We start from the raw sequence: 25,692 nt of genomic DNA, 5'->3' as shown, positions 1-25,692 counted from the left end.
AGGATATCAGTCTTGGGCACACCTGTAACCCATGTGCAGTACACCAGTGTGACTTTTGGCTTGGAGCCCAATACCTGTGCGAGGACGCAGCATTACGGAGGCATTTCAGGTAAAAAGGTGTATAAGAGCTTCAATGCACTATGGCTGCTCTGAGGAAGAAGGACATGTACGGATCACATGGCAAAGAGCATGTCTACTTACACAGAAATGTTTGAATTGATGGGAACCTTTGGAAATTCATGGACAAGAGATAATAAATATTATTAACTGTATTTCTAAGAGTGAGAAACCACCTCCCCAAAGATCCACCTGATACAAAAGAGTTAAAGAGACTCAAGTTTCATGACTGCCAATCTGGCAAAGTACTTCTAAGAGACACAGAAATGAGGAGACCTACAGCCTCTCTTGAAAAAGATCTGTTTTTTTTTTTTTTTTTAAGATTTTATTTATTTATTTGACAGAGAGAGATCACAAGTAGGCAGAGAGGCAGGCAGAGAGAGAGAGAGGAGGAAGCAGGCTCCCCACCGAGCAGAGAGCCTGATGCGGGACTCAATCCCAGGACCCTGAGATCATGACCAGAGCCGAAGGCAGTGGCTTAACCCACTGAGCCACCCAGGCGCCCCGAAAAAGATCTTCTTTTTGAAGTGAAAACTGCATGTGGCTAAATGATGTTTAATCAACCACTACTCAGTTGGACTTTTCCACCTATTATTTACTTAGAAACAAACAAAAACCAGTCTCTTTATAGCCCTTGTTTTGGCATCGGACTGACCCTAGTTTGCCTTTAAGAGATAGATGTGTCTAAGTGACTCTTAATCTCACAAAACAAACTGAGGGTTGCTGGGGGGAGGGGGTTTGGGAGAAGGGGGTGGGATTATGGACATTGGGGAGGGTATGTGCTTTGGTGAGTGCTGTGAAGTGTGTAAACCTGGTGATTCACAGACCTGTACCCCTGGGGATAAAAATATATGTTTATAAAAAATACAAAAAAAAAAGAGATAGATGTGTCCTGCTGAGTCCTGCCAATTCCAGTTACACTTTTTTTTTTTTTTTAAAGATTTTATTTATTTATCAGAGAGAGAGCAGGGGAGAGAGCGAGCACAGGCAGGCAGAATGGCAGGCAGAGGCAGAGGGAGAAGCAGGCTCCCTGCCGAGCAAGGAGCCCGATGCGGGACTCGATCCCAGAACGCTGGGATCATGACCTGAGCCGAAGGCAGCTGCTTAACCAACTGAGCCACCCAGGCGTCCCTCCAGTTACACTTTTGCAGGGGCTCTCTGTTTAACCTAACTTCTATAAAACTAAGTGTATATTACAGTGCATCCCTCTGTGTTTTAACGTAGAGGCTGTCACGAAACAGGCAAAATAGGGCTGTTATCCACTCACTTGATTGAAATGGAAGGCTTGTAGGTTAAGTTAACCAGTGTCTTCTTTGTGTACCCTTTCTTTATCAGTAGGGAGACACAGACAAGGCCTTCCCTTCAAGCTGTGCGAATTGTCTAAATCTCCTCTGCAGTTTAAAAGTGACATTAACACAGTTAACACAACTGACATTACTAATGCTAACACAATATGCTCCCCAGTTTTAGATTTCCTAACTCTCAGGGACTTGTTCTTTTCCTGTTACATTCTCTTCAAGAGACAGTTTCTCTAGCTCTCCCAGAACTATTCTGCTGTGACGAGCAATGGCACTGTAAATTGGCAGAAAGCACTCTGCCAAGACAGGAAAATACCCAGTAATTTTGACTTTTTGATTTCCTAACATGATGCTTTTATGCACCTATTTAGAACACTGTGGGAAATGAGCTGATAAACTTGTCAACTGTAAAATCAGCACGGAATGCAAAATATCTAAGTCCCTGTATATAACGAGTATCTGAAAATATTTCAAAGACTGGTCATATTTGTCATTGTTGTATTATGAGTTCCAAGCATAAGGGGCAGAGAATTCCAGTTGGGGAAAAAAATGTAACTTCTAAGTCAATGAAAAAAAGTATTGAAAGTACACCATGAAACAATATACAGACATTTGATTATATTAAAGTTGGTGATAATATGGAGTAACAAGTAAATTCTGTTATCTTTGGATGTACATACTGAGCAATGAAGAACTGCAGATTTCAAATATTACACTTTTCTAAGACCAGCTGAAATTTTTTCATGGCTAATAATAGCTTTTCATCTCAATATATTACAGAACTCAAATTAGTTACAGGTGCATTTAAAACTACAGGATAATATAAGGTTGTGAACTCAACATTGAGTAAAAGTCCACATTCATAATATGCATATCAAATACTTTAAAGAAACATGCAGAGAACTGTAGTGATTCTTGTTCAATACATACCTGATGACAGATGGAAAAAGCCTCAGACCTTGATCTTAGCCAGTCCCATTGACTCTTCGTGGAAGAGAGCGGAATCCAGTCCTTCCCATTTTGGCCAATCTGTGAAACAAAGAATAAGAATGGACTACACTCTAAATGGAATCAGTATGTAAATGAAGGAAAATAAAGGATAAAGGAATTGCAATTTCATGGCACATGCTTACATTCCATACTCTGCTGATAAGTCATGCATTAATTTTCACCAGTTGCAAATTTTTATTAGTTCTAAGCACACTTACATGACCAAATGAATGCAGAAACAAAAAGTAAAGTAGTATTACCTATATAAATGGCATTTTGTGATGCTGAATGACTCCCGCTTCTTTCCCAAATTCAATTTTTAATTTTTTAAAATCTAACTTGCCTACTGAGAGAAATGGATATTAGGGTTACTATCTTTAAATGAAACTGATCAAAATTTCATTAAATTTAATAATATTATGGAACAGACAAAGTCAGTGCATCTGGAACCTTATCAAAAGAGCAGACTCCTGAAGTAAGCACCTCATCTGCCCACGGGACACATACTTGTACAAGGAGGGTATCTCTGAGCTGCACTTTTTGCTACCTGCAACACCTGCTGATCTATTTCCCAGAATGCTGCAAGGATTGCTAAAATGGAGCAATAACTCTGCACTCTTTAGATTTCAAAACCATGCAAGGGAAATTATATACGGGTTTGCTGCAGAGGTATCAGGAACAAAGCATCATTGGGTTTTAAAAGATCACTGTTGAAAAAATCTTAAAATATCTGTAAAAAATGCCTATTGGCATGATCTTCAGTTAACTAAGAACATGCATAGAGAAAAAAATCTGTTAATAATTCCTGATTGTACAAGTAAATGAGAAAAGAATGGTCAAAAGGCATAAAAAACAACTATAGTATTATCAATTGTAGAGACTACAGGGCACAAAGAAGTTAATAAGCGTTGAATATTTTAAAGTTGAATGTTCAGAACTCATGACTGTAAGAGCATGAGGGGGATAATATAAATCAAATGGTTAAAGGACAATAATAAAAGGATTCACCAATGACAAGCTAAGTGGAAACAATTTTACATAATGTTCCAAACACAAATCTAATTAATTTCTCCTAATATCAAATATTCACATACTTTTAAAAATTTGATGTGTAAATACAATATTTACTAGAGAACATTCAAGCATCATTACAAAAGTAATAGAGGTACATTTGAAAGCAGCATTATTCTCGTAGTTGAAAAAACAAGAAAAATACAAATTCAGACTCATAAAAGATATTTAAAAAGTTAAAGCAAAAGCTCCATTCGTTTGTAAAGCACAGGACATGCATAAATGGAAGAACTGAATTCCGCACATCAAAATTGTAAAATAATAAAATTAACTTTGTAAATACTTACTTGCCCAGGGTACATACTGAGGTTTTGGTAGGGTAGTTAAGAACATGAAAGCCTGCTTTGTGTATTGTGTTATTTTAATAATATAAATACCTTGCAAGTATAGAGTGTTTTCATCTCTATGGCCTCCCTGGAAAATTCAATGGACCTGAGAGGTGGGTGCATTTATCATCACTGCCATTTTAATGTGAGAGGCTCATAGAAGCTGACTATCCTGACAGCATGTATGTGGTCAAGAAGGGGCATAAGCCTTAAAAATTCCTTTTTCCACTCTTACAGGGCAAACCATTACGCAAGTGGATAAATCCCATATTACATTTAAAAGACAAGAACAGGGAACAGTGTCTATTTTCTCTGTTGGAACTGCCAATATGATCCGCAAAAGGAAACAAATATAAGACTTGGCTTCTTTTAATAAAGACAGTTTGCAAAGTAAATTTTAAGTAATTTATGTAACAGTTAAAAAACTAGCATATCTATCTGAGTGGACAGTGATTTGGGCAGAAACAAATATAGAAGCTGACTAGTAAACAATACATTTTTGTATTTTTCCTGACCAAATCAATTTTATTGCATCTCAAATAATTCATAAAAATTTCAGTGATGCTTATTCTTCAATGGCACTTATAATAAAAACTTTAGAGTTGAAGCATTTCAATATAGTTTAAAATTTCTATCTTGATTTGAAATACTAGTATAGTCTACAAAATTACCTATATTTTAGCCTGAAATAAAACAATAAATAAAGCCAAGATTTTCATTCATTTTATCGCAGAACATAATTCCAAAGTCACAGTTAATTTCCCTAACTTCAATCTAACTATTTTGAGTTTTTATGAGTGACCCAATAATTTCAAAGGGCTGCTAATTATTTCCCCAAACAAAGGAAACCAGGAGCCAGTTAGAGTTCATTATTATATGGCTTGATAAAATAAACATTGAAAAATATACCGTTTGCATTTATGTAATGCTAACTAAAATGTCAACTAAACTGATCTGTGTTCTTTTTTATAGAAGTAAGAAAGACTTCTAAAAAGTAACTACTATTTTCTGAAAAGTCTACAACAAAATGTCTTCTCCCACCTTTCTTTTTTATGTGTCAAAGAGCAGTTATTATGCTTTTCAAACGATTCAAATTCTTTGCCTCGATCTAATAATTGTGAAGCAATATACCCATATACCCATTTCAACTCACTCTGAGAAAGTCACAACCCTTCGGACGCCCTTCCAGTTTTTGCTGGTACGGAAACACACATTTATTTTCTAGGGCAACTTCGCATACATAAAAACAGGAAGTAAAGGGAACACTGTGTGTGTGTGCATGCATACATGTTCATCATCCTATGTTTTACATTCTAGAACCGTGACTCACACAGAAACATAACAAGCAAAAATGAATTATACATCAGAGGGTCTACTAAACAAATTCCTATGACAATGTTGGCGTAAGAACAGCCCTGTACTGCTTCTATACTTGCAATTCCACAGCTCTGTCACTCATCTAACAGCTGTGAATTCTTAGGACACTTACCTGCATCAATAATTTGTTCGTATTTAGGTTAAAAGTCAAACACACACTTTGATAATTAAGGGCAAATGCCATCGATATTCAAAGCTTTATTTATGCTCCCATATGCTAATCATAAAACACCATGAGTAAACAATGCGGAAAATGTCAACATTTGCTTAAAACATGTTTTTCATATAAATAGGTAGCTTGCAAAAGGAAACTTACCAATAGTCAATACTTTAATTCACATGTACAAAACATAACAGAGCTTCAGATAAGAAGTGAAAGAAATTAACAAGGTAACAGCAGACCAATACTGAAGTAAGGGCAATGGCATAGTCAGCACACTTTTTTGATCAGGAATGTTATGTGGAAATTTTTACTGCATTCCATTTCTGTAGGTGTGTAGAATCCCTTATTAATGGAAAATAAGAGAAGTATATCTTGCAAGACTATTAAAAACAGACTGTAGGCGGCATTGGGGCAGCATCTCTGTCAGTTTTATTTATTCATTGCTCTTTCCCCTAAAAGTAAAGTTTTACTTATTTATTTATTTTGAATGAATGAAAGTAATTAAAGCAGGGCATGTGCTTTCCAGCATCAAAATGAACTATAGGCTTGCTCAATCACCATAACAGACACAGGACAGAATATACGTACCTATGTTCAAGTAAAACATAATAATGGTATGGATACAATTTGGTCCAACAAACTAAGCCACTAACAAGGTATTTTTGAAACTTACCAGCTATTTGTAAAGGCTTAGATAAAAACAGCAGCAACTGTTGTAAAGTCTAAAATTATTTGCTTCAGAGAACAAGCCTTCTCAGACTGGTCCGCTGCTAAGGAATCAGTACAAGTAGGTAATATCGACCCAGTCCCCATTCCTAATAAAAACTGCTCAAGTGAAAATATGCCTGGTACCTGCACCCATGCCTGACACACAGCAGGAAGGATACAGCAGGATGGTCAGATGGTGAGATGGGGCTGCTGATGCCTCAAGAGGACAGAAAGAAGCAGGAGACAGGGCAAAGAGCTGGGATTGTGCCTGACCCACCAAAGCTTTAAGTAGGTACCTGATTAACACATTTTGTACCCCAAATACTGACAACTACAGTACTTGTTTTCCTATAGAAGTCATAGTTAACTAAAACTAGTAAAAAGAACTCTGCCTGTTTTGAATGACTGTACTCGATGTTTACAACTTCTGAGCAGTTCATTAAAACGTAGTTCTAGCACACCCCTTTTGACACTTAGCATAAAATTTAGCCATACTCATATGTAGAAAGTATGCTTAATGTACAAATAATAAAACCCAACAGACAAGTGAAGGGAAAAAGCAGACCTGTTTGTTTTTAAGAACCAACAGGAAAAAAACAATGGATTCCAAAGTGGAACCCACAAATCCCAACATCAGTTCTCTCTCTGTACAATTAGGATGTTCCTTGTGGGCCACCTTGAGCCTGGGTATGGCTGTTTTATTACATTCTCTAGAGTACCCAGAGAGAAGGAAGAGACAATCAAAGTTTGTTTTCCAATTCTGAAATATTTTCTTGGTTATTTATTTTATAGAACATAAATGTCATGTTAAGTAAAAATTTTTTTCTTCTCTTTTAAAACCTCTCTTTTAATGATCCGTGACTTAGAAGTCAGCATTTCCTTTAAAAAAGTACATGGAGGATTCTTCCCCCTAAGATTAGTCTTGTCAAAATAAAAAGCTAAAAACATACACATGGGTGGCATATCAAGTATTTCCATTTTCATCACATAGGGTGATCTTAGTATTTGCAAACAGGATGTGTGAGGGGAACTATTTACAAGGGAAGCAATGGTGCTTGGGAGAGAGCAAAGAAATCAGTGATATGTGAATACCAAGTAAGATTGCTTTATCAAGACTTTAATGGCTTTTAGAGCTTTTCTTGGCTTTGTTTTTTGGTATGAAACATTTCCAAAATACTGGTGCTCTGGCTAGGTATAAAGTAAGTGATTCACAGGTCAGCCCAATTTGAAAATTGCCTATTTCCCAAATTGTGAGGGGCTGTTTTTATGACTACTGACTTCTTATATTCCTGGGGTGACAACAAAAATCCCAGACATCAACTCTAAAAATGTTCACACGGATGGACCACAAACACCTGGAGCACATGCCTCCATTCATTTAGGGTTAACTGACTGATACTACTAAAATGACGAACACAGCATCATCTAGGTTCCATGTTTGAACTCTCCAAGCACTCCTACTGTGTCTGTCTACAAATGCAAATGGGAAAGCAGAAACAGCACATGTTCAAACAAAAGTGATGAGGAGAGAAGGTTTTATGTAGTTACAAAAGCTCATGCAGAGAATTAGTTTTAAGCCATCTCAAAATAAAGTGCACTTGAAATACAGGCTAGCACTGTGCTATACGAGAAGATATAAGTGTGTGTGTGTGTGTGTGTGTACATGCACACACACAAAATCTTGAGCAGCATTAAGCTGTATCATGAAAAAGAGCCCAGTCCAGGGAAGGCTCTGTATTTGCCATTACTCTGTCCTTAAGCTATGCCCGTGTAACCCTGCAGGTCACAACCACCTCTGGAAACCACCACCTCTATGTATTCCTATAGTTGAGTAAATAGGATTAACTCTAGGCAAAAATGTCAAGTTGGGGTGGCCACTCCCTCCTCCACCTCCAGAGGATACATACACTGCCCAGGCCACCCCAGTCAGAAGAGATTTGGTAATTACATTCCTAGACCGATTTAACTTGAACGAGAAAGAACTTCACAATGTTATGCCTTGGGGTGCCTTTTACCTCTAATACAGACTGTGACACTCTCCCTGAGATGACCTGTCTCCCCCACCCCCGGGGATTCTAAATTCAGCTGCAGGGAGACGATTATTCATCTTTCCACCCCCCAGCACCTGGTCAGCATCCTGGCATGTAGCAGACACTTGATAAATATTTGTTGACCATAACTATAGTCTTGATAAGGGATTTCAGAAATCAGAACAGCAGGTAAACATGTTTTGGTGTTTCTGCAATTTCACATCAGCATAAAGCAGGCTCAGAAGACAAACCCTGTAGGAGGAGGCTGTTTGTTTGCTCAGACGGCAGAGGAGAAACGTGGGGAGCATCACAACCACCTGGGTGGGGGTCCCTCCAGTTTCTGTCAGGGGGTGCTGAAAGCTAGGAACATGTGGACACATACTAGCAGGGGCCTGCAGGTGGCCCGACAGGCAGGGAGACATAGCTGGGGTGCGCTCCATCGGCCCAGATTTTCAGAACATATCTGCTTTCACATGTTCTGTCCCACAGATCCTTGTGCGCATGCAGCCTGCATCCCTTCCGACTTATCGTTTGGAAATAGCCAATGAAGTTTTACAGGAAAGAAAAAGGAATATTCAAAATCTTGGAAGAGGATGTTCTTTATGGGAAATTAAAATGTAAGGATGATGTTGAAAATGTCAGAAAAAATGTCTGAGGGATTACTGATAAAAGAAAAATAAAAAAGGAGAAAATCTACATAAATGTAGTTGGCTCCATCAAAGGACTGAAAAACTTTTTTCTTTTTTTGAGCTGCTAAACCAGTTTCATCAAAAAGTGGTTCAAAAATGACAATGAAGTAGAAAAGGAAAAAAAAAAAAAAACCATAATCTGCAACACTGAAAAACCGTTAACATCTTTAAAAAACTGACTATATAAATATGCAAATGACTAAAAATTTATGCTAACTAGATTTTAATGCTTAATTTTCAGAGAATACTGTGTTAGGAATTTTAGCCAGATTAGTTTATGTACATTTTGTTTGACTGTAAAACTCTGTTCATGCACAGTGGGGGACCCTGCCTGGCTCTTGGGCTGTGTCCTCTTTTCCCCAGGGCCCGCCCCTTGCCTGGGTTCAGTGGAGTTTATGACCTTGAGCCTATCCTCTGGCACTTGGCCTAGCCATCTTTATTCATACCATTCTTACTTCCCTAGGGCTGAGGGTCCTGGCCTCTAAACCTTGATCCTGTGTGTGAGGTCCTGCTGACAGACTTACCTGGTCCCACATCCACAGGCGCCTGGACTTCCAAGTATCACTATCAATTCTGTGCCACTGAGCTGCACCTACAGGCTGGAAAGCCCAGATGCTAGGGTGTGTCCCCTTCCCAACCAGGCTAGCAAACTGCTCTTGCCCCACGAAGTTCCTTACTGTAGCATCTGCCCCATCCCAGCAAGCAGAGCGAGCAGCCTTCCCCACCTGCCCGGAGTTCATCAGATCCCTCTCAGTAGACAGGAAGAAGACATAGTGGTAACATGGGATAGTCTATCACTCTGAGCAAGAGGAGAAAGAGGAGCTTAAAAGTTCATCTGCGGGCTATTTGGGGAACATGAACAAATAAGCTTTTACGGCAGCTATGCATTTTGTGCACAAAGTAAGGAAGACTGCTCACTGCCAGTATTTCAATCCTTCCATTAGACTATAACTATTAATAAAGTCCTGCTGAACACAATCCATATTGATAGACCTTAAAATAGTAAGTGGCATGCTTATTATGTGGCATGCTTTTCAAAGCTTTTAATACGGTATCTTAAATTATTCTGAAACTGAAATAATGGATCACTTTGAAAGCCATGCCATATAATGATAAAAGCCACCTACCTGAGGCCCTGCTCCAAACTCTACAAGGTAACCTTATTAATAGACCATCACAGAATGAAGCATTCTGGGTGCCAAATACGGCCAATGCAGCACCAAGAGGCAACCTAAAAAGAAAAGAAGAGTTAGTTTGAAATTACAAAAGTGCGAGCCAATCTGGTTAATGGCATATGAGCCAAACTGGTTTTTATTCATTATCATATTTTTATACTTTTATGTGAAACACATAAAATATTTACAGTACACTGAAAAGTGAAAAGTAAATAAATCAGTACCCCTAGATTTAAATATCTCCCCACCGAATCACAAGTTATCTAGATTGTTCATATTTTTATTCAAATATTACTCCCAGTTTACGGTCATTCCTCAAAATTGCTGCTTATTTCCCTCATTTACATTTGAAACACATCTCTAACAGTTTCTATGTAACAGTTTCTGGAAAAACTTTTGAGGTGTAGATCTTGTTCTAAACAACAGCTTGGAGAAACCCTCTCAGATTCCCTCAGGTCATGTGTTCGCAGGCAAGGGTGCAAACCAGAAATGTCCCAGAGTAGAGGCAGAGTAAGGAGAAAGACAATTACTCAGCTCCTGAGTATGTCTTTACAATGAGACTACCATTCATTTTAAAGTGCATTCATAGGTGGCAAGACCATCTTCAGCAACACTCAAAGAAACACAAACATGTACCCCCAAAGTACTCAAGTTTTCGGATTACTCACAGCTTTGTTCTGTTGATACAAGTAAGGAAGGCCTAACACCAGGGGTAGTAGAGCAAGAGAGAAAAGGGATTGCTGGGAGGTCTGTACAGAAGTCGTCTACTTCATTTCTCCAGACCAGAGTCAACGCTCCATCGTATGTGGCTCCTGCTCCATTAAGATAAGTAGCTGACACCAATGTAATAAATATTACCAGCACCTATTACGTACGGCACCAATCTGAACTTATTGGGATGCAAACAGGCATGACCCCTGTTCTCAAGGAGTCTCCAAGACAGCTGTAGCCATGGCATAGACACCTTATGCCAAGTGAAGCAATATGCCTGTTAATTAAAATAAAAGTTGCCCTTATAAGGCAGTATTAGAAGGACAAAGCAACAATAAAAAACAATATTATGGTATAAACAAGTACCTCAGAAGGTCAGAAAAGGAAAAGAATACAATGGAGTTCTGGTGATTTTTACCTTGAAGAAAGTACATTAAAGGAAAGGGGACATGAGAGTGGGGGGGGGCATGCCAGAAGAACTCTGAGACAAGCACCACAGATTATTACAGATTCAAAGATGATGCTCTGGCTGGAGTGCAGTGTGGTTTATAGACATCGTAAAGATTCAAATGAGAAAAGTGCACTGAATCCCACATACACTCACATACTAATGACAAGAAGTGGGGCAATTCTGAAGCACTGACAACAAGCACTCAGGGCAGTGACAGGAGTTGGGGGGTGGGGGGGAGGGAAAAAGGTATAGGGTATGCTTATTCAAATGAGATACAGAAGTTGGGTGCTGGAGTATCTAAAGCAGAGAGCCAAAAAGCAGCATGAACGGGCACTTCCTAGAGGAAACCGGACAGGTCCTTAAGTGCCTGACCACAGTGACTAAGGAGATGCAAAGAAGTAGACAGGGCTGTACAACTCACTCCTACACAGACAGACTCAAACCAAGTTAATGGTTAAGTCATGGTGGTATCTAGTGACAGCCACTCTAATTTAAAGAGGTGATGGGCAGAGACAGAGCTTCAAAGAGAAGGAAGAAAAAGATGGCGAGCCCCACAAAAAGATAAAACTACAATGAGTTCTAGAACCACCCTGAAATTCTTGCCTAGAGCTCACCACTTAGGCATGAAGACACCACACTTCAGCAAAAAAGACTATGGGGTGGGGTGGGAGGGAGGGCAAGAATGGGGAAGGAGGAGGAGGGAGCAACACTCCCCTGTGAATTGCCAGTTGAGCAAGAAGGAAGTGACTTCCAACAAAAGGATGCTTTCTTCCAAAGAGCTTTGCACTGGAAGAGAAGAAAAAGACAGGCTGGTAGTTGAGGGGCAACTCGGGATGCCAGGTGGGGAAGACCTGGGACAGCTTCTGTGCTTAGTGAGGGTAAAGAGGCAGGGAAGAGAAATGGAGCATTCTGGGAGACGGGACACAATGGGAGCCTGAGAAAAGGGAGAACTTTTCATCTCAGATGTGAAGAGGGCCTTCTTTACTGAGCTGGGAGAAATGTAAATTCAACCCCATAAACGTTTTCATAAAAGAGGCAAGAGATGCAAGGAGTTTGCTTAACCCTGCCAGTGCCAAGTAGAAGGGTCATATGAGGAGAATGACGGGGAGCAAGGCACTTGGCCAGAGTGAATGTTAGAAAGACGCTGAGGAGAACAAGAGAGGGTGTCCCGGAGCATCCCTGATGCTTTCAAAGAAACAAACAAAATTTGCCATAAGAATTAAATTTTGTTAGTAGTTGTTGGTGGGAATGTAAACTGTTAAAATGTTCTGGACTACATTGTGGAAATATGTAATCAAAGCCCTTTAAATGTTCATGTATGCTGATATGCTGACCTGGTAAATTTCTAAATGTAAGCCAAAGGAAAAAAAAAAAAGAAAACGAAAAAGAAAGAAAGAAAGGTGGGAAACAAAGATTTAAGTATAAGCATGTTCAAAGTATGTTTTAAGAATAAAAATTGGTAATGTCTAATAAAAGGGGTAAAGTATATGTTTAAGACAGAATAACTACTTAGCATTAAAAACCTTGCATTTAAAGAATATTAAATAACAACAACAACAAAAAAAACTTGAATTCCTATCTCACAAAATAAACAATACTTAACTTCAAATGGATCGGAGACACAAATGTAAAACCTGAAACTAAAAAATTCTAGAAGACAAAAATCTTGTGACATTCAGTTAGTCAAAAATTCCCTGGGTACAACACTGAAAGCACAACCCATAAAACAACAAACTGATAAAATGGATTTCATCAAAATCCAAAACTGCTGTACAAAGGACCACATTTAAAAAAATGAAAAGACAAGCCACTGGAAGGAAATCTTTGCAAAGCACAGATTTGATAAAGAACTTATACCTACAATAGACTTCCAAAACTCAACAGTAAGAAAACAAAACAACCCAACTGAAAAATGGGAAAATATCTGAACAGACATTTTGGCAATGAAGGTACACAGATGGCAAACAAGCACATTAAAAGATGCTCAACATCACAGTTCATTACAGAAATGCAAATGAATACCACAGTGAGATACCGCCATCTACCTCCTAGAAAGACTAAAATGAAAAATACTGACTATCTGACTGGATCAAATACTGGTGAGGATGTAAAACAAATGGAACTCCTACCACTGGCAAGAAAGGTAACAATAATTACATCACTTTTTAGAAGTTGGGCAGTTTCTTAAAATGTTAAACATGTGTCTACCATATGACACAGCCATTTCACACCTATGTGTTTACCCAGGAGATATGAACACACATATCTACACAGAGGCTTGTACATGAACATTCATGCCAGCTTCATTTGTGATAGTAAAAAAACCAGACACAACTCAAATGCCAATCCATATGTGAATGGGTGAACAAGTTGTAGTAGATTCATGTAGTGGACTTGGCTAACTTGCAGTAAAAAGCAATGAACTACTCACACACACAGCAACATGGAGGGACCTCGAAATAATTACGCTGAAAGAAGTTAGACAGAAAAAGTAAATATTAAATGATTCCATTTATATAGAATTCTAGGAAATGCAAACTGATCTACAGTGACAGGAAGCAGCTCAGTGGTTATCTGGGAACAGGAGGGCGGATTGGGAAGGAAAGCTCACCAAAGGACATGAGTAAACTTCTGGGAATGATGGTTATGTTCAGTATGTTGGTGGTGGTGAAGGTTTTAGGGATGTGGACATATGTCACAACTTTGCAAATTGTAACCTTTAATTGTGTGCAGTTTATTAAGTATCAATTGTACCTAAATAAGGCTAGAAAAAAAGCCCATGTTTTCATATTGAAAGAAGCAAAATTAATGAGGATGACAAAAATATCTTCAAATGAATTTACTGAAGTATGCCAAAAAACAAAAGACAAAAAACAAAAAAACCAAAGCCAAAAACCCAAACCACTTTCTGTAAACTGATAAACTAAAATCCTTTAAAAGGGCAATGACTCAAAATGACGAAAATCTTTCTTTCCCAATCCGGGGGGGGTTGGGTAGTGGAGAAAAAGGGGAATCTTGGTTTAATTGTAAGAGTCACATTCAGTCCTTACTAGAAAGGCTACGTCTTGGCAGTGCTTAGAGTCACATTCTCAGCTGTTGCCCGTGGAGGAAGCCAGTGCAGTTCACCTGTCGCTTTATAGACTGGCGCATCGTACTAGATGATTTAAAGGCTCCAGGAATACACTCTCGCTGGAACTGAGACCCACAAATAATACATAGTACTGGGATAAGTTCCATTTATCAAATACCAAAGGAAGCACCCACTGAAGCAACTCAATGCAGCCTCTGTACAGACCTTTTAAATATGTTAATTAGCGGTAGCCTTAAAAAGAAAGAAGTGCCTTGCTAATTGGTAGGCCCGCCTTTGATTAATTAAAAAAAAAAATAAACGAAGTTACACTCCAGCCAAGATAACAAAGGAACAAGTACTAGCCAACCTTGGACAGGTATTCAGGTAGAGGGAGTCAGAAACTGGAGTGGGTCTGGGTAACTTGAGGTGATTTGTTATTTTTGGAGCCACACACAGCAAAAGACAGACTGGAGCTAAGAGACTTGCAATGGGTGGAGGGGCCTTATATAAGTCCTTTTACCAAGGGCTACTGTACTGATAATTTACAAATTATCTTAAATGTAGGTACCTGTACAATTTGCTCCATCCACTCCCATTCCCAGCATGTTTTGAGATAATTCAGAAAACAACCAATCTTTGTGTGCTTTCGTTGCTTTCTGAAACAGAATTAAGTGGGGATTCTTCCAGTTTTTATTTAGGGTAACATTTTTTTCAATGAAATCTGACCTGGAACTATAAACTCACTTAGGCCTTTGCAGTGTTTGCTGACAGGTAATTAACAAAAGGGGGTTTAAATCTGTCACTGTGAGGCTTCAGGGTCCTCTTTCTTGAAGCTCAACCTGGACCTGGTGCAGCCCATTCTCCACTACAGGACTCACGCTCGCTTGCTCCCCTGGCCCACTCTGAGAGGAACATGTATTGCAGAAAGGCTGCCCGTCCATAATCCAAATGGGTACAGTTCTGGCAATTGTCTTTACACTGCTCCTTTGTGACTCGGACTTGGGAGAGGGCCTCACCCCACAAACACTTTTACCAAATCAGAGCCTCGAGCACTACAGGGAACAGTGTGTAGAGGCAACAGGCTTGCCTTTTGGGAATCAGAAAAGTGTCTGAATCCTGCCTGAGCCTTACTGTAAGCACAGCTTTGGACAACTTAATCTCTCTGCAAGACAGGAAAAGATACTTACCTTGTGGTGAAAAGCGAACGGGGGTCATGTATGTCCAGTCTCTGGCATCGTTCTGAGGGCTCAAAATGCAAAGCTATTATACTCAGTGTGTTACTCAGAAGTAAGTGCCAGCCCCAAATGGCCTGATGTGCACTTAAAAGTAAGGGGCTTGGATTTTTTTTTTTTTTTTTCCTGGCACAGGCTCCTATTGAATCACAGCCAATAGAATCTTTGAAGGACAAACAATGGCAATACTCCATGTAAGAAGACTGCACGCATGTGTGATGCTACATGAGTATTAAGAGTGATGCTTGGTGAGTAGTGTACCTTTATCTTCTCATCTCTGTGACACAGGTGGTGTGTGTAACGTAAATTTTATGGTGGTCAGAGTGGCAGATAAGGCCAAATCACAGCTAAAACAAAACACATCCATGTGGAGCCAACAGTCATTTTGCATGTTGAACTGAACGGTAATTTGGTATTATGTGATTATGACCACCCAGGGATGGACTGACCCCTGCCTGTGGCTAACTGCGGGAAAAGATTATATTGCGTCTCCAAAAATATTAAGATTACTAAAAATCAGAGAAAACAGCTATGTATTAGGGAAAAAACGCACTCCATCGAAGTACTCGACAAGTACACCTCAAATTCCACACTGACTTCTACAACATGGGAATGTCTCTTTCACATACCATCTCAGATTAATCCCCTACCCTCATCCTCCTAAAACTGAAGCAAGGGGTGGCAAGAAGAGTGTGAAAATGAATCCCATCTTGCAGAGCCAGGCTGGCGGAGGGATTAGGTACAGAGGGAAGGCACCGGGAGGCGATGGAGATCCAATACTAGGGAAAAAATCAGTGCTCAACTACAACACACCACAAAGGAGGTTGCTCTAATAGATAGCACTTCTCTCAGTTTTAAAACAAGCAGTGTGTGATTTCTGAGATTTCCAAATGATCAACTTGTGTTACTTTCATACTCTTGCTTTCCCTTTGCAGAAGAAATGCTTCTACACACTAGATGCAATTTCAACTAAATAAATTTACACTGAGTCCACCTTGGCAAACTTCACCTTTGGCAACACAGTTTATGTCAAATTTACCTATAGGTAGGTACCTGCCACGATATGGACACTTGCTTGTCTTCTTTTGTTTTGAAGAAACTGACTGGCATTGATCCTGATCATGAGGTAATGAATGATACAGAGACCTGAGTATGTATTTTTCCACATATTTACCTACGTGATATGCATGTTTTGACCTTCCTGAGCCTCAGTTCTCTAATTGCAAAGAGAACACAGTCAATTCTTGATTAACTGGGATACCTTAATAAGATAGAAGGCCACAGAAAATCATGGCTAAAACAAAATTGGTCATAATAATACACTGACTGGTGCTTCTTCTGCATTTTAAACTGAAACTCATTTGAATAACACAAAGCTACAGATCAATCTGTGCTGGGCATGAAGGGGAAAAGTGACCTCAGGAGTAACAGAAAAACCAAAAACTCAAAACCAAAAAAACAGGAAGGAAACTCGGATCGGTCTTTAATATCGTCCACTAAATCTCAGCAAAGGCTCTAGAATCAGTTCCAGCACAGCAGAGATCTTGCTTTTTACTGTCCATTTCTAGGACCCTAATATCTAGAGCAGACGGAGGCCCTCAAATGGTTTTTGAAGCAACAGGACGAGGAAGAGAAGAGAGGAGGGCGGGAGGGAAGGTTTTCCTTCTATCGGCCCGACGATGGATCTGGGGAAGGAAACAGCTGCCCAACCTACTTGACTATCTTTGTGAATGATTAGGAGTTGACTGAATACTTTAAATTTGAAAATTCTCTTGGATTTCCCTTGAGTGCCCAGCAATCAAGAACACCTTGTTCTCTTTCTTCTCTTGGCCCAACCTCAACAGATACTATGACACTGCAGTCACTGTGCCATCTTGTGGTCATGTCTAGCAAGTTCGTCTTCCTCAATATACCAATTAGGCTCTCCCTACCTGCACAGAGGCTCTTGGAATGAATGGGCTCTAAGACTAAAGTTTTGGATGAATAGCTCTCCAATATTTAATTCAACTATCATGGAAAACAAAAAGATGAATCAGTTACCGGTCCCACCACCAAGAAGCGTGTAATTTAGAAGGGAAGATACAGCAAAAGAATATTTATAATTACTGGTAACAAAACAGAAGGTAGAAAATGCCCCCAAATAGTGTGGATTAAGAATAATGGGAATTCTTAGAGATAAAAGATTCATTCAAGCTTTGAGGGTGAAAGTTTGGGAAGGAAGAGCCAAGTAAATGGTGAGTGGAGAGAGAGAAGCCATGAACCTGTGGCGGGGGGCTGGGAATGGTGTGCAGCACCAGTTTGTGGAGCAGGGACCAGGGCAGGTGCAGTTATTTCTTCCTTGCCTAGAGCTGATGGTATTTAGTGCTGAGTAAAGGCTGAGAGGGACCAGGAGGGTGAAGGAAGCTGAACACCAAGGAAAAAAGCACTTTTATGGGCGATGTCAGACTCACTTGTGCCTGTGGAGGCAATCTTGTGTGGGGGTAACGGAGGCCAAATGGACCAGCTGCGATGCTGTGGATAAAAAATCATTTACCTTTTTGCAGACTGAGTTTCTTCAGCTCAAAAGGGAGATCATTAAACCCCAGAATTTTCTACGAGGGATAGATGGCATCTGCTATCATCACATGCAAAGCACAAGCCACAGCCAGTGGCACTCGAGAGTTTTACTGAAATGCTGAGGAACCAGTAACACAAAGACCCTGGCAGTGTCTTTAACAGATAAGGGAGAACTGGCACAGGCTTTGAAGCAGGGGAAGGATGAGAGGGGACAGTGGCCGTGACATAGGACCAAGACTGCTCATGACACACAGGTGTTTAGGGAAAGGAGTATGGAGGCGGGCAAAAGGAGGAACCCTACCACTTGCAGAATGGACAAAACAGATGGGCCAGTGTACGGGGAGAAGGCAGGCCATGGAACAGGGGGAAAACCATGTCACTGTACTGTCAGAAAAGCAAAAGAAGAGAATTTCATGGAGACAGTGATCACTGTAAGAACTAAATTCTACTCCCTTTTGCTTTGGAGACTTGCAAAGCAAAATGTCTGGAAAGCAAAAAATTGTAATCCTGGAAAGAACTATGTCAGGGGACAGAAGAACCAGCATGGAATGCTGGGGATGAGGAAGGAGTGCCATGGGAGAAATCTGAGGCTTGAAGCTCTTTGGAGAAATGGTATCTGCTGAAGGGGAAGGTACAGAAAGAGTTTTCTGTCCCTGTGTTTGTTCTTAAGACAGCAGAGGCTTGGCATGTTTACATGCTGACAGGTCAGGTGGAGAAAGGATAATGGATTAGCAGGGACGAGACCCAGCACACAAGAGCAGGTACAGGAGGACAGGCTGTGTGAGGATGCTGACCAAAGACCATAAACACACAGAGGACAGAGAAGACAAAAATGAACATGGCCTCACACAGGAGGGGACACCCGAGCACAATTTTCAAGGGTGAACTGGCACTGGTCAAGTGGGCAAAGGAGGTGAACATTTCACCAGAGGAAATGGCATAAGTCAGGGCAGGCATATGAACCCCAGACTGATGAGCCTATGGAACTTCAGGTTGGTGCTGTGGGGGTGTAAATGGGAAGGGAGCCAGAGGGTGTGACCTGGGACCAAATCACAACAGGCCGTGGACTCAAGCTATCCTTTCAGGACCACTTTACACATGTTGTTTGTTTGTTTGTTTGTTTCTTTCTTTCTTTTGAAAACGTTATTTACTCATTTGAGAGACAGAGAGAGCGAGAGAGCACAAGCAGGGGGAGCACCAGAGGGAGAGGGAGAAGCAGACTCCTTGCTGAGCTGGAAGCCTGACATGGGGCTCGATCCCAGAACCTGGAGATGATGACCTAAGCCGAAGGCAGACGTTTAATGATCTGAGCCACCCAGGTGTCCCTACACATGCTGTTTCTAAAGCATCTGGTGATGTGGCTGTCCCAGGCACTTGGAATCCCAAGGAAAGAAAAAGCAAGGATTCTTCCAGGGTGGGGAGTAGTGACGTGGGAAAGAGAGCAGCTGATGCAATGGAATATTTTGGAGCACAAGCAAGCTGGGGAGGCAGAGAGCACGTGAAGACACGCCAAGGGAAAAGGAGAGGCTGAGAGTGTTAATAGAGTGAGACCACCAGGTCCAGCAGAGCATGGCAAAGTGGATGGAAGGACACAAGCTGTGGCTGGCAGGGCTCACTCTGGGGTTCAGATGCACAGAGGTGAGCAGGCTGAAGTGACGACAACACTCTGGAAAGCTGAATGCAAACATGAGGTACTTTTAGTTTGTATGATAGTGTCAGAATCTTGATTGTAACAGTTGACCCTTCCTAATTTTTAGATTTCTCAACTGACATCCACCTGTTTAATACTCAAGGGTACCAAAAGAGGTGCCAATTTGAATCCTTTTTTTTTTTTTTTTAAAGGAATTAGGCAATGTGAATAACCACTTCCTTAGTTGATTTGCTTTGAAAATTCTGAGTAGTTCAGAACGTGCGTGGCAGGTGAGTGTTTTCCTGTCACCATAGCATGAACTTGGGAGTGTGACTCTACAGCCATCTTTTACTTGTCCTGTAACATTAATGATCTGACACAGGGAGAAGAAAACCAGAGAGGAGGAACAAGGGTCTGAAGAGCTGAACCAGAGGTTATAAACCCACACACTTCCTGCACTTTCTGACAGAGGCAGCACTGTGTGCCCTCCTTCACTTAGTGCCAATCTCTCAGGCAGAAGGAGGCTGAGAGTTCTGGCGCAGCGAAATGAGCAGCCTCAGGTGTCAAGGGCAAACGTAATGATGGCAGCAGGAGGGACAACTCAGAAGGGAAAACATGAAAGAGAAAGATGTTCAGGAAAAATCAAAAAGCACAGACAGCAGCAAGGGTTCTTTAAGTGGTCGTGGCCCACATCGGGGAGGGTTAAGGAAATGGGTGGGCATGCCCACGTAAGCCTAGTGACACAAGTCCTCCCAAGGGTCAAAGTGGCCAAACAACTACCAAGCCAGAGGAAGCATTTATCATTTTCTCCACCCACTTCATACCTAAAAATTTATCTGCAAAGATGCAAAGAAGCCAAGATGTACATAAAGATTTATGCACCAGGCCATTCATCTCTGCTTATGTAAAGACCACGAATAAGCTACATAGCCAATGATGGGAGAAGGCTAAATACATCGTGGCGGTCATTCACAAGTAGTCTAGCTTTTAAAGAACAAGTAGAAGTAACATAAAAGTACAGGGGAGGGGTGGCTCAGTGGTTAAGCGTCTACCTTCAGCTCAGATCATGGTCCCAGGGTCCTGGGATTGAGTCCCACATCGTGCTCTCTGCTCAGCAGGAAGCCTGCTGCTCCCTCTCCCACTCCCCCTGCTTGTGTTCCCTCTCTTGCTGTCTCTCTCTCCATTAAATAAATAAAATCTTAAGAAAAAAAAAAAAGTACATGGGAAACAACATTAACACAATGTTAGTTTTTCAAAAAGTAGGACAAAAAACAAAGATCTCAATTCGGCTTACCAAAGTATTACCTAGGTAGTTTATTTCTAAAAATTTAATCTTTAAATTCTATTAATATATAGTGTATTATTAGTTTCAGAGGTAGAGGTCAGTAATTCATCTGCTGCATCCAACACCCAGTGCTCACTACTTCATGGGCCCTCCTTAATGCCCATCACCCAGCCCCCCACTCATCTCCCCTCCAGCAACCCTGTTTGTTCCCTACAGTTAAGAGTGTCTTATGATTTGTCTCCCTCTCTGATTTTGTCTCATTTTATTTTTCCCTCCCCTCCCCTATGACCCTTTGTTTTGTTTCTTAAATTCCACGTATGAGTGAAATCATATAACTGCCTTTGTCTGACTTATTTCACTTGGCATGATGGTCTCTAGGTTCTTTTCCTAAGCACTTTAAAGAAAAAAAAAATGCTATTTGTATTTAACGTAGTTTTGATTATATGAACTTTAATATTATAGCAGAAATATAATATCATATATCTATATTTACTACATGTGTAATGATGTAATTCTTCTTGCTAATGGTACATAACTCAGTATTTATTTTTCCAAAGATTCAGTCTTTCTTTCCAACTTTTCTTTACAGGAGACTCCAAAAAGTTTGGAGGTAAGAGCAGAATGTGAATCTCCCATCAAATGAGGGGTCACAGATGCCTGTCAAACAATTTACCAGAATGCAACCAGGAAGAAACAGACTTAAGAAACTCTAAACCAAACCAAAAAGACCCCACTTCTTGCTTAGCCGACTGAGCCACCCAGGCACCCCAAAAGACCCCACATCTTAAACAAATTTTAAGGGGGAACAAAGAGAAGGGGTAACCAGTAGATCAGAAAAGATTTAAGAGATATTATGAACTACCTGTAGATACAGCCTTACAGGTCCTGCAAACTGTTAAAAACACTGAGACATTTGTAGATATTTGAACATTAACTAAATATTTGGTGATACTAAGACATTCTTGTTTTTGAGATGTGATGATCATATTTCATATTGTGATTATATCTCTAGAAAGGATCTGTATGTTTTAGAAATACACACCAAAAATATGTAATGATAAGAAATAATCTTGCATCAAAACAGTGTGCAGAAAAGATGCACATGGGTAGGGGAACAGCCAAAATACAAATGGCTACTAAGGTGGTAACTACTGAAACTGGTTACAGGTATATGAAAATCCTTCAAGGACTCTCTGTGCTTTCGTGCTTCTCTGAAATATTCTAAAATAAAAAGTCCCTTAAAAATCTCTCAAGGCTCACTACATTTGTATCTTTAGGGTAAATACCCAATAGTGCAATTGCTGGGTCATAGGGCAGTTCTATTTTCAACATTTTGAGGAACCTCCATGACATGCACCCGAATGTTTATAGCAGCAATGTCCACAATAGCCAAACTATGGAAAGAACCTAGATGTCCATCAACAGATGAATGGATCAAGAAGATGTGGTATATATACACAATGGAATACTATGCAGCCATCAAAAGAAATGAAATCTTGCCATTTGCAACAACATGGATGGAACTAGAGCGTATCATGCTTAGCGAAATAAGTCAAGCAGAGAAAGACAACTATCATATGATCTCCCTGATATGAGGAAGTGGTGATGCAACATGGAGGCTTAAGTGGGTAGAAGAAGAATAAATGAAACAAGATGGGATTGGGAGGGAGACAAACCATAAGTGACTCTTAATCTCACAAAACAAACTGAGGGTTGCTGGGGGGAGGGGGTTTGGGAGAAGGGGGTGGGATTATGGACATTGGGGAGGGTATGTGATTTGGTGAGTGCTATGAAGTGTGTAAACCTGGTGATTCACAGACCTGTACCCCTGGGGATAAAAATATATGTTTATAAAAAATAAAAAATTAAAAAAAAAAAAAAACAACATAAACATATTCTAAGCTTTGAATAATTTTTTTTTTTTTTGAATTTTTTTTTTTTTTTAAGATTTTATTTATTTATTTGACAGACAGACATCACAAGTAGGCAGAGAGGCAGGCAGAGAGAGAGAGAGGAGGAAGCAGGCTCCCTGCCGAGCAGAGAGCCCGACGCGGGGCTCGATCCCAGGACCCTGGGATCATGACCTGAGCCGAAGGCAGAGGCTTTAACCCACTGAGCCACCCAGGTGCCCCTAAGCTTTGAATAATTACATAATAAAAAGGTAAACTATATTGAAAATGAAAAAAAAAAAAAATCTCTCAAGGCAGAACTACACGTAACCGCTATATGTGGCATATTCCAAACCATGGGTGCTCAATAAAAACTGGTGAACAGTGACAAAGTCAGAAATTATTTACACGTAGTTTATGACACAACTTGTGTGTACTAAGGAATGCACATGACCATTTCTAAAGCCCTAACCCCGCCACAAAGGTTACAGGCCAATCCACTGATGGATACTACTCTACTGAAGCCAAGTAGTTCTCTGTACTTGCATGTGAAAGGCACAGGGAAACAACTATCTTCAGTAGTCACCGCCTTTCAATCAAATAAATTACTTTTTTAGAAATAAGTATTCTGGGAGAGGATTTTTAACATTTAGGCTTTCAAGTACTCATCATACAATGAGTGGGTAACTTCAGCTCTCACAAGGGTGGAGAACAGGTTAGTCTAGCAGGATCAGAGAACTACGTCAGGCTGGGGGGTGGATGAATATGGGGACTCATGGAGGCAATGGCACACCACTGGGGAAGGGTCATGGAGCAGACAGACCAGGCACCAGGGGAAGGCATCTGTTGGCCAGGTGTGTGTGTGTGCATGTGCACGGAAACCAGGTTGGCAAAGTCTGGGAAAGGAGGCAAAGATGTGATGGTCTGAGGAAGAAAAAGGAAGTCCAGACACAGTGGTAGAGTCAAGTGAGGGCTTCAAGCTGCTTTGGTCAGGACAGCCTTGAACATGTCTATTGGCTGAAGAAAAAGAGTCAGTGCAGCATACACATTTCCATATTCCGTGGGACAAGAAAAAAAGGAATAGGTTTGTGGTAAGGGAACAGATAGTAGGTAGGGCATATCTGATAGACCCAATTTCCTCAGTGAACTTGAGTACTTACCTAATGTCTACTATAGATTCTAATTAGAATCTCAGACTGTTAACTATTAATAGATCAGTATTAATCATTAGAACATAAAATATTATTTTTATTTTGTTAAATACTAGAATATAAAAGGAAAATATTAATTACTTAATAGATTTATATTAGTTTATTAATGATTATTAGATTATTAAGATCCTAGTTCTATAAGAACTATTATCATTGTCATCATTATTAGCTTGAAATTCATAGAAGAGAGTGGAAAAGGTTGCTTAGACAACAAAAGCCATTTGAGCACTTACTTACATGAACCAGGTATTATGCTGAGAATTTTGTTCATGCATCATCTCATTTAATACTTACTTCACTTCTCTGAGCCTCACTATCTTCCTCTGTGTATGAGGGATAAGCACAGTACATATCTTATGGAGTTGTTATGGGCTTTAAAAAAAAAAAAAAGTCCCTAGGTACAAGTGTGCTGGACATCAAGCACAGAGTAAGCACTTCCTAGTGTCAGGGGTTACTGTTGCTCCAAGTGAGCTACCTTCCCAATTCACCAGGTCTGTAGCAGGGCCGCCTGGCTGCCACTGCATTCCCCATGTAACCAGCCTGCCGGGGGACTCCTGCCATGAGGCCAGAGCAGTCCAGGGGTGAGCATATACAGGGAGAGAGGTGCCTGGGGGTGGGGGTGGCTGGTAGTAGGGCGGTGGCACAGCCATGATGAGGTCCAGCTTCAAAGTCTAGGGATGGGTGAAGGGAGTGACAGTCTCGAGGAGGCCCAGAGTCATTGCCAGTAGCCAGGGAAAGCAGATACAGGCTTCCTTGTCCCTAGCCCGCTCAGGCTGATTCCAAGGAAGCAAGACGTCCTGAAGTTTGGAGTGCCTGATTTCCTATGGGGGGACAAGGAACAGTGTAAACAGGTCGGTGGGGGGGTGGCAACTCCCAAGAGCTCTGGGTTAGGTGAGAACACAGGACCCAAGACTCCACTTCTAAATGTTACAACAGCTCAAGCCTCACAAAATTTGCCAAGTGCTTGCTGTATAAACCTTTCTGGAAAAAGTAAAACTTAGCTTTATGAGTAGGGGAAGGATATCCCTGACTGGAAGTCAGAGCAAGCTGTGTGCTAGGGACTAGAACACAAGCACTAACTCAGGACTCTCGGGGCACAGAAGAACCACTGAGTCAGGTCTGAAAGGACACTGTCTAATGAGAAGTGGGAAAAGAGAATCCCAAGCTGAAGGACTTGAAGGAGCCAAGGGCATGGTGGATTCCAGGTGGTGCTTCAGGTAACCACCTACGGTACAGGCTGAACCAAATGATCCTGAAGTCTACTGAAGATGGCGGGACTCTTAAAAAGGAGTCCTACAATGGCTGTGATTAATAGGTGTGTTACACTCTGAAAAAAAAAAAAAAATCTCTAAGAATGTCCAGTACCTTTTTAGTATTTTAATTGGAGTGAAAGGAATAAGGTGTGACCTTTCTGGAGATGCGTGACAGCCTGGAGTTTAGGGTACCCTCAGCAGTCAAGTGATTATGCTCATTTACAGATTCACCCTCCAGGAAAACCCAATGCAGATTTCAGAACACATTACTCCCCAGGACTGAGAGACACAGTGAGTACTTCCCTATCCTGAGTTTTTGGTGTGGTCATGTAAACACCAATAGTGTGGGTGAGCTGTGTGTCTCCCTAGTCGTGTCTCCTCACACTGCCCTGTGTACCACCCATGTGAGACCCCCCTCCCTCCTTCTGTATGTTGGCCTCTCTTCCCTCCTGTTACGTGT

General features: G+C 40.7%; 1 protein-coding gene across 4 annotated transcripts in view; it reads right to left on the bottom strand.

Annotated features, from left to right (window-relative positions):
* The window catches only part of PLAG1 (PLAG1 zinc finger), a 54,059-nt gene that overhangs the window by 9,603 nt on the left and 18,764 nt on the right, over positions 1-25,692 (bottom strand). For 2 of the 4 annotated variants that reach the window (XM_059166416.1, XM_059166417.1), the window contains exons 2-3: positions 9,897-10,000; positions 2,346-2,444 (exon numbers count right to left, since the gene is read on the bottom strand). The gene's annotated coding sequence lies outside the window, so the exon portion shown is untranslated. The remainder of the gene's footprint in view (positions 1-2,345; positions 2,445-9,896; positions 10,001-25,692) is intronic. The other 2 variants (XM_059166415.1, XM_059166419.1) reach the window with 1 other exon arrangement.

The sequence above is a fragment of the Mustela lutreola genome, chromosome 3 (genome assembly GCF_030435805.1).
Source record: "Mustela lutreola isolate mMusLut2 chromosome 3, mMusLut2.pri, whole genome shotgun sequence".
Lineage (NCBI taxonomy): Eukaryota > Metazoa > Chordata > Mammalia > Carnivora > Mustelidae > Mustela > Mustela lutreola.
Note: the sequence above shows the minus strand (reverse complement) of the source record. Positions and strands in the feature narration are given on the sequence as shown.